Source organism: Etheostoma spectabile, chromosome 1, assembly GCF_008692095.1.
Source record: "Etheostoma spectabile isolate EspeVRDwgs_2016 chromosome 1, UIUC_Espe_1.0, whole genome shotgun sequence".
NCBI classification, from domain to species: Eukaryota; Metazoa; Chordata; class Actinopteri; order Perciformes; family Percidae; genus Etheostoma; species Etheostoma spectabile.
The window spans coordinates 26,285,753-26,294,139 of record NC_045733.1 but is presented as its reverse complement, the minus strand read 5'-3'; the positions used below and the strand labels follow the sequence as shown (position 1 = coordinate 26,294,139).

The following is an 8,387-nucleotide window of genomic DNA, read 5'->3' as shown; positions in this document are numbered from 1 at the left end:
AAATGGTATGTATGTTCAATCATTGTCAACAGCGATTTCCTCATTTCCATACAGTAGGCTTGACGAAGAAGCCTGTGATATGATGGGATAGTGTTCAAGGAGGATTTCAGTCCTGCCGCGTGTCTCCTTGTGTGAGTGACTGATCACAGTAGAAGTGGTTGTGTCTCTATCCAGTACCATGTTAAGACTGTGCAAAGACCCAGTTGTGTACATGGCACGGGTTGATCAAACCCATCATGTGACAAGCAACTCTCATAATGACGATGATTTCCCAGCTCTTGTGCCTTTCGGCTCCCATTAGATCAGCTTCTGACACTACCGAGTCTGGTACTTCATTGGGATAAAGATGATGTGCAACGACGGAGGGGCTGGGGAGTCAAGGGTAAACGAGAGGCTGAGACAGGGTACTGTGCAGGATTGGCTGACAGCGCGGTGACAATTATCATGTGGTTATTATAACCTTATGCTGAACATAAGATTGATAAAGTGTGGTACTTGACCAAACACTTCAAGGATACTTACCATCAACTCACTGCATGTCACATACACACACCAACCTATAAAATGAGACATTTTGAGGGGAAAAGTAGCGAGATCATACAACATGTCAAAATAGAGAGGATCCTGTCTTCTTCGGGTTTTCCTACATCAAAATGTGACTTCGTGTTAAAATTGCTATCAATTGTATCATATTATTCCAAGACAAAGCCATACAAGGTATTAAATTAGTCCAGCCTATTGTTGAACAGATTTTTGAATATGGTATTGTTAACAAGATAGAGCAGTGGCCTAAGTTTAATGCTGACAACCACCTAAGCCACTAGAAAAACATATGGCACAAAACAGATGTGGACTGAACAATGTAGGACAGGTCTAATTCTTCTCATGTAGTCTTGACCCAGATAAACTGGCATTATGATGTGACCTCAGATTAATATGAAATAAGGGCCGGATATCATTGTGGCTGTTTACAGGGCCGTCAACCTGTCTTCCTGGAATCCTGAAGCAGATAAGTTTGCTATAATGGCATTAGCCAAATCCTGAAGTATAGCAGACGGCACTTGTCTTGCTTGAGAAGCCACCTCCTTCTTTATTTATTTTTCCTTCACTCATTCTGAACAAAGGGAAATTTCTACCGGAATTGAAAAAGCTTATCCTCTTTTCACTCTTCCCAAAAGCTTGAATGGTGACAGATTAACATTTGGAGGTTTACAAACCAGCCATTTGAAAATGTAATTGCTGGTGCCACACTGCATGCATGTGTTTAAGTTGAGAGTTAATATTAAAGCTTAAAATACACAATGCACTTGAGTCGCGGGGGGAAGATGTGAGGCGTTGGGCCAGACCCAAGTCACTTAAGTCCGGACCATTCTGTCACCGTATCAGGGGCCCGCAATCTGTCCCAAACCCTTACTAGGTGCCAAAGTTACTGTTCACTTGCTAATTATTACAGCCAATCAGAGGGTTAACGGGGCGGAGCCTGGCCAGACATGTTCTGGGGCATTTAACAGCTGGCAGGAACGGAGGTGAATGCATTACACAATACCCTCGTCCAATAAAAATAAAACACCCTGACATCTGAGGTGTACTTAGCACAGAGGGAAGGGAGGAAGTGAGGGAGGCAAGAAAGGAGGGAGGGAGCAAGAGAGGGAGGGATCAGGAGGGTGGGGTGGGGTGGGGTGAATGACACGATGTCCAAGTGCCACCTAGTGACAGCTTCCTGGCTTCTCTGTGCCTTCAGAGCATACGGGGTGCGTGTGTGTGTGTGTGGGTGTGTGTGTGTGTGTGTGTGTGGTGTGTGTGTGTTGTGTGTGTGTGTGTGTGTGTGTGTGGGAGGGGGGCATATGAAGCAACCCAGGACAGACCAATTGGATATCAGCAGCATATTGTTTTATTTCTTTCAAAACATCTCAGTAAGCACGATCCTGTCCAAAGAACCGCCTAAACCATTCAAGTTTCTAATCAAATTACAAACATTCAGTAAAACGCTGACATTCACAAATGATGTCGATTTTAATCACTTTACATCTTGTTTCCAAAGCTCAATCAAGCAAAACATGCCTTCCTCGTGTGACACCATGTCCTTTCAGAAGGGTGAGCGGGCCTGTAACACTGCATGGTAGGCTGGTGGACTGGGCTCCTAGGTCCCCTCCCCTCATACAGGTATAAATACACTCTGCCAGTGCCCAGAGGTGAGGGGATGAGAGTGGAGGTGAGCTTGAAATAATGCTATTTCACGGCAGGTCAGCCCTCCATTATGGCCGTTTCAAAAACTATTAATCTTGTTGTAGTCAGTGGCCTAGAAATAATTACTTCATCTAACCCATGTAATACAGCATGCAGCAGTCAGAGCGTGCAATTTAAGGCGGGGAGGCAGGATGGGGGGGGGAGAGACAGAGAAAGAGTGGGAATGAGTGAGCGAGAGTGGGGGGAGAGCCACAAATTACCCGCCCTGTTCCTGCTACCGGGGGACTGATGTCCGCTACTTCAGTGGGGCCTTTTACACTCTCAACGCTGATTAGATAGATACACACACACGCACGCTCGAAAGGCAGATCATATACAAGCACACATATGTCCGCACATAATCCATGATTAAATACACCACGGAGAGAGGAACTCACAAATCGATTATTTTAAACAAGGGTTCAAACCCTTTCTAAATTGTACCTCAAGACATCACTCAAAATATCAATTAAAATATGGTTACTTACTTTTGCTATATTGTTTAATTAGATTCAATGTAATTTCCCGTCACTTACTACTTACTTACATTGCAATATGTACGTAATGGCCACCTACTTACTTTACAATACTTTTTAGATGCCACTTTACATTCATTCAGTACTTTTTACACCCTGTCTGTTGTTTGCCTGTTGTGTGTTTTTTATTGTGGAAAACGCTGCTGTAAAAGTGAATTTCCCATTGTGGGATAAATAAAGTATTATCTAATCTAAGTGATAACTCTAAATTAAATTTCGTTAGCACGCACAACTGACACTACCAAAGTCAGACCATCAACTGGCTACCACTAATGTCATTCGATAAACATAACATTGATCACTTTCATATTTACCATCTAAATGCCACAATCATGCAAATTAATTTGTTGTGCACCTGCAGAAATATAATAAGAAAAGATAAACAATGGCAAAATATAAAAGTTGAAATATTTTTTGGGGTTATCAGTCAGAAGCAATTTCAAAAACCAGTTATTAACCACAGGAAGTACTGCGGGGAAACAGAGGAGCTTCTGCAAACTCAGTCTCCATGAACGTCATAGGAAGTATGTATGGAGTGACATAATAAATGCAGCCCTCCAGTGGCTGTCACAGCTGGCATTGCAAGTGCAAATTAATTAGTCAAGGTGAGGTCTCCCTTGGTTCTGAATTTGGGGGGGGGGGGGGTCCTCGCCATGCATGGCTGTAAACACGCACTATATCCAATCAGGTGTCACCGCGGCGTTTGATCAGCATGCGAAAATTGTCACCAATCCCGGCAGAGAGTGGGCCGAGGGGGAGAACAAAGGAAAAGAGCTGTCATGAGAGAACAGGGTGTGGTAGTGAGGGGCAGTGGCAGTGGATGAAGAGAGGTTGCCCATTAGCAGTGTCTGTCGCCTATCTCTCTCCATCTCTTAACATCTCTCTCTTTGTTTTCTTTCTTTTACTATGTGGTTACCTACAGAATACCCTTAGTATCCGTCACAACTTACGTCTGTGCTAGACTCGAGAAAATCTCAACCGCAGCTGTCATACTTACGGTTCACAACCACCAACAGAGCTTTCAAAAGAAAACCCCAAAGTAGTAAAACTACTTGTTACCTACCAAAAAAAAAAAAAACAACGTGTACAGAGATACAAGCTGCGCTCATTTTGTTTTATTCAAGCCCCGTTCTAAGTAGTGGGGTCCTTCTGAAAAGCCGGAGAACAAGAGGCAGACATGGCTGCTCTCCTCGCCCAGTGCCTCCAGGCTGCAATGAGGCAATGCAGGAATACACGCGCCATTAGATACTGTTTACCTTTGGGTTGGGTGATATTGAATACATTAGCCGATTGAACCACAATAGAAAACACAGGCGGTGACAAGGCCCATGTCTTGCGACTACCATGGTAACGAGATTAGAGGCTAACAAAGAGCAGACAGAGGGGAAAAAATTTAAAACGAATAGTGATACATAAATTAATTAAAGGACAAAAAAACAAGTGGAGATTAAGTTTGAACATCTGTCAGCGACTTAGCTTCCCAACGTAATACCAGTGTTAGAACATTTATACCTTGAAGTTAATGATCCCCTCTTAATGACAGTCAAGGAAAACTGGCTGCGGCAGCATCCTGCCGAACGCCGATAAGAGACCCCCTTTCCCCCCTCCCAAAAAAAAAAAAAAAAAAACAGTTTAAAGAACCTTGGCACTAATCCCTATTGTCATCCCAGCGCAGCAGAAGGACTACAAACACAGATAACTCTGTGAAGCTGTCTATTTCCAGGAGTTATGGGGACAGCAAGCGCTGGTGTCTCGAATCAGTCACTCAGATTAGCCAACCTCTATGCTGTCAGTCAACCGAGACAGTCGCTGTCACCACATTTACATGAGTCCATCTCCTACGTGACAATGCCCCCTATATGTGACAATGGTTGCGAGTAAAGGGTTCATCAGCTTGCAGATAGCGGTTGTACAGTCTGGCAGACTAGGACTGTTGTTGGATTAGTCAGGGTGTGCACTGCGCTTGTGTCTGACACTCCACAACAAGTTTAAGGAGTCTTAACCATCGCTGTTTCACATAGTGGAGAGAATGTGGGAGGTATGTCAGGGGAAACACACACACACACACTACACTGACAAACATAGATACACAAATAAAAGAATAAACTTTCAAAAGGGTTAAAAAGAAAAAAACTTGAAAGTACATAAGAGTGTTTACTTAGTTATGTCTTACCCAAAGTTGGCTTCAAGCATGACTTTAGCCCACCTACTTCACTTAACATGATGAAGCTCAAAAAATAAAAGAAGAGAAACAGAAAATGAAGTACAAAACACTAGAAAACATCTGGAGCAGTCTCCACTTGGATAAACACAAGTATGAGGAGATTAAATGGCCAACCCTAAAACAAATCCCTAAAAAACTAGAAAAACTTTGGGGTGTCCAATATTAAAGGTAGTCCCTGCAGAGTAGAGTATACTTCAAATGAATGTGTGTTACTTGACGGACCTGAGAGCTCACAGGGTGCTGACTGCTTTGTGTGCCTCTGTGGCTCACTCCACTTCACCGTACTGCAACAAATGACAGTGGATGCTCTACATAACGGGCCAGGGCAAGCAGACACAGGGGTTGACAACTGAACCCTCAAACCCCAACCCCTACCCCTGCCATGGCACCGCAGCACACACACACACACAAAAAAGCCCCGAAAACCGCCCTGACATGACCGCTCAGCAGCCCTTCCTAAACCCTCCTTGTGTTTTTTCTTCTCCATCTCACTGGAGACAACACTCAATTCAGAACCGTTTTAGCCAGGCAAGTGGATGTGACCTGCTGCCCCCCAGTCAGCCTCATCTGAATAAACACAGTTGAAGAAACAGGCAAAGGAGGGGAAATCTGCCTACATTATGATAGGAAGAGAAAAGATGGGATTCAGCCATGGGGCTCGATTCTTTATGCACGTTTGATCAAGTGCTTGACAGCACCGGTGGATGGAATTACGGATGTTGAACAAAAAGTTGTGGTGTGGGTTTAAGTGTGGATGAGGTGGTGTGTGTGTGTGTGGGGTGTGTGTGTGTGTGGGGTGTGTGTGTGTGTTGTGTGTGTGTGTTGTGTGTGTGTGTGTTGTAGTGTGTGTGCGTTTGTGGGTGTGTGTGTCTATGGTTCAGTCTGGACAGCTGGGTTTTTCCATGGCCTGACAGTGTTGACTGTGGACAAGCCCGCAGCACCACACAACTACTATACAAAGCGCAACCCGCGCACTAGCCTTCGCAATCCATCACTCAGGACGGCCAAGGGAAGTGCCGTGAGAAGAGGTCACGACGTGGAGGAAAGAGGTGGGAGGAGAGAGGAGAAGTGGATGAGGAAGGAGGGAGGGCTGGGCAGGGGTTAAGTGTAGAGAGACAGCAATGAAAGGCAACTGTCATGCACCCGTGCTCGCCCAGGAGCACCTGTCTCGAAAAGAACATGCAAAGTGTGCCGGTCACGTCCTGAACATACCCCCACTTTACACACACACACACACACACCACACACACAACACACACAACACACACACACACACAACACACACACACACAACACAACACACACACACACAACACACACACACAAACACACACACCAACACACACACACACACACACATACATAGATAGAAGCTCATAAGAAAGGGCTGATGCTCCACCGTTGGAAAGGCATCACCTGTCTGACACGCATGCCAGTCAAGCTGTCGTTGGCTCCTTCGCATATGCAAGGAAAGTTAGGCTGATGAGAAAAAACACACAGGGGCTCAGAGGAAAAATCACTGAGACATGAAGGACTATCTGAAGTGAGAAGACACTTCTCAAAGACTTGATGCAGTGTAAATGCTGAAACAAACAATTCAAAAAGGCCTGGTTACTAAAGTCCTCAGGTGGAAACACTGTCCAAAGCACTGATGGCACTGGGACGAACATCATTTTTTCAAAAAAATTTCAGAATTTTGTGTTTGATTAATATTAGACAGGGATTAGATCAATGGCTAATGTTGTATTTGAATCTTTCATGCAATTTAACCTTGGCAACGCTAACTTATTTGCTAAATAAACAACATACAAAATTGATATGTCATATTCAATTCAATTTATTCTTAAGTATTATTCATAACAAGAGTTATTCGAGACACTTTACAGATAGAGTAGGTCTAGACCACACTCTATAATTTACAAGGACCCAACAGTTCTAGTAGTTCATATGCCTGACACCATAACTGTCATACCTTCTATAAAGTAACACAATACTATTTTTTTTAAACACATAATGTTTTAGTTTGTCTTTTTTACAAGTAAAAAACTACCGTGGTATTTTCTTTATGGGGTTAGCGGGACCTCCAGCTGGCTAAGCAATTCAATGCTAAAACCTGCCACGGCTAAAAGGACGCACACTTGTATGTTCAGCCAGTGCAAAGCAATAAGTCAACGCCAGGTATTTTAACAACTTTCATTGCTCATGTTATGGAAAAGAGCTTATGATGTACAAATAACAGTTACTATTTACAGCTCCTTGTGAACCTGGTCTCCAGCAGCTTTTGTGAATGAAGGGTTTTGGACTTTCCATTGAAACCAGATGTAGCCCACACCGTAGCAGTAGGCACTTTTATTTTATTGGAAAGGTGAGTCATTACAAAATAAACAGCATGAAGACTGTTCTGTTATGCAGGTGGCATTACATAGTGAAATCATTTTTATTAGAGTTGGCTAAATTAGCAACAACCAGGGCAGCTAGGATGTATCGGGGTAGCAATGATTATTACTGACATTATTGCTTCGGGGGCAATCACTGTTCGTGCAATATAACTCTGACAAATATTATAGTTCTCTTAGCTATGCACGCACGCACACACACACACAACACACACACACACACACACACACACACACACACACACACACACACACACACACACACACACACACACACAAACCATGTGTGTGTGCGTGCGTGCATATGCTAAGAGAACATATAATATTTGTCAGAGGTAATATTGCACGAGACACGTGATTGCCCCCGAAGCAATAATGTCAGTAATAATCAATGCTACCCCGAATACATCCTAGCTGCCCTGGTTGTTGCTAATTTTAGCCAACTCTAATAAAAATGATTTCACTATGTAATGCCACCTGCATAGGACAGAACAGTCTTCATGCTGTTTATTTTTGTAATGACTCACCTTTCCAATAAAATAAAAGTGCCTACTGCTACGGTGTGGGCTACATCTGGTTTCAATGGAAAGTCCAAAACCCTTCATTCACAAAAGCTGCTGGAGACCAGGTTCACAAGGAGCTGTAAATAGTAACTGTTAATTTGTACATCATAAGCTCTTTTCCATAAACATGAGCAATGAAAGTGTGTTAAAATACCTGGCGTTGAGCTTATTGCTTTGCACTGGCTGAACATACAAAGTGCGTCCTTTTAGCCAGTGGCAGGTTTTAGCATTGAAATTAGCTTAGCCAGCTGGAGGTCCCTGCTAACCACCATAAAGAAAATACCACAGGTAGTTTTTACTTGTAAAAAAAGACAAACTAAAACATTATGTGATTTAAAAAAAATAGTATTGTGTTACTTTATAGGAAGGGTATGACAGTTATGGTGTCAGGCATATGAACTACTAGAACTGTTGGGTCCTTGTAAATTATAGAGTGTGGTCT

At 43.3% G+C, this 8,387-nt stretch overlaps 1 protein-coding gene across 2 annotated transcripts in view; it reads left to right on the top strand.

Moving 5' to 3' along the window:
- Positions 1-8,387, top strand: part of fto (FTO alpha-ketoglutarate dependent dioxygenase) — a gene marked incomplete at its 3' end in the record, with an annotated part of 134,636 nt that overhangs the window by 7,803 nt on the left and 118,446 nt on the right.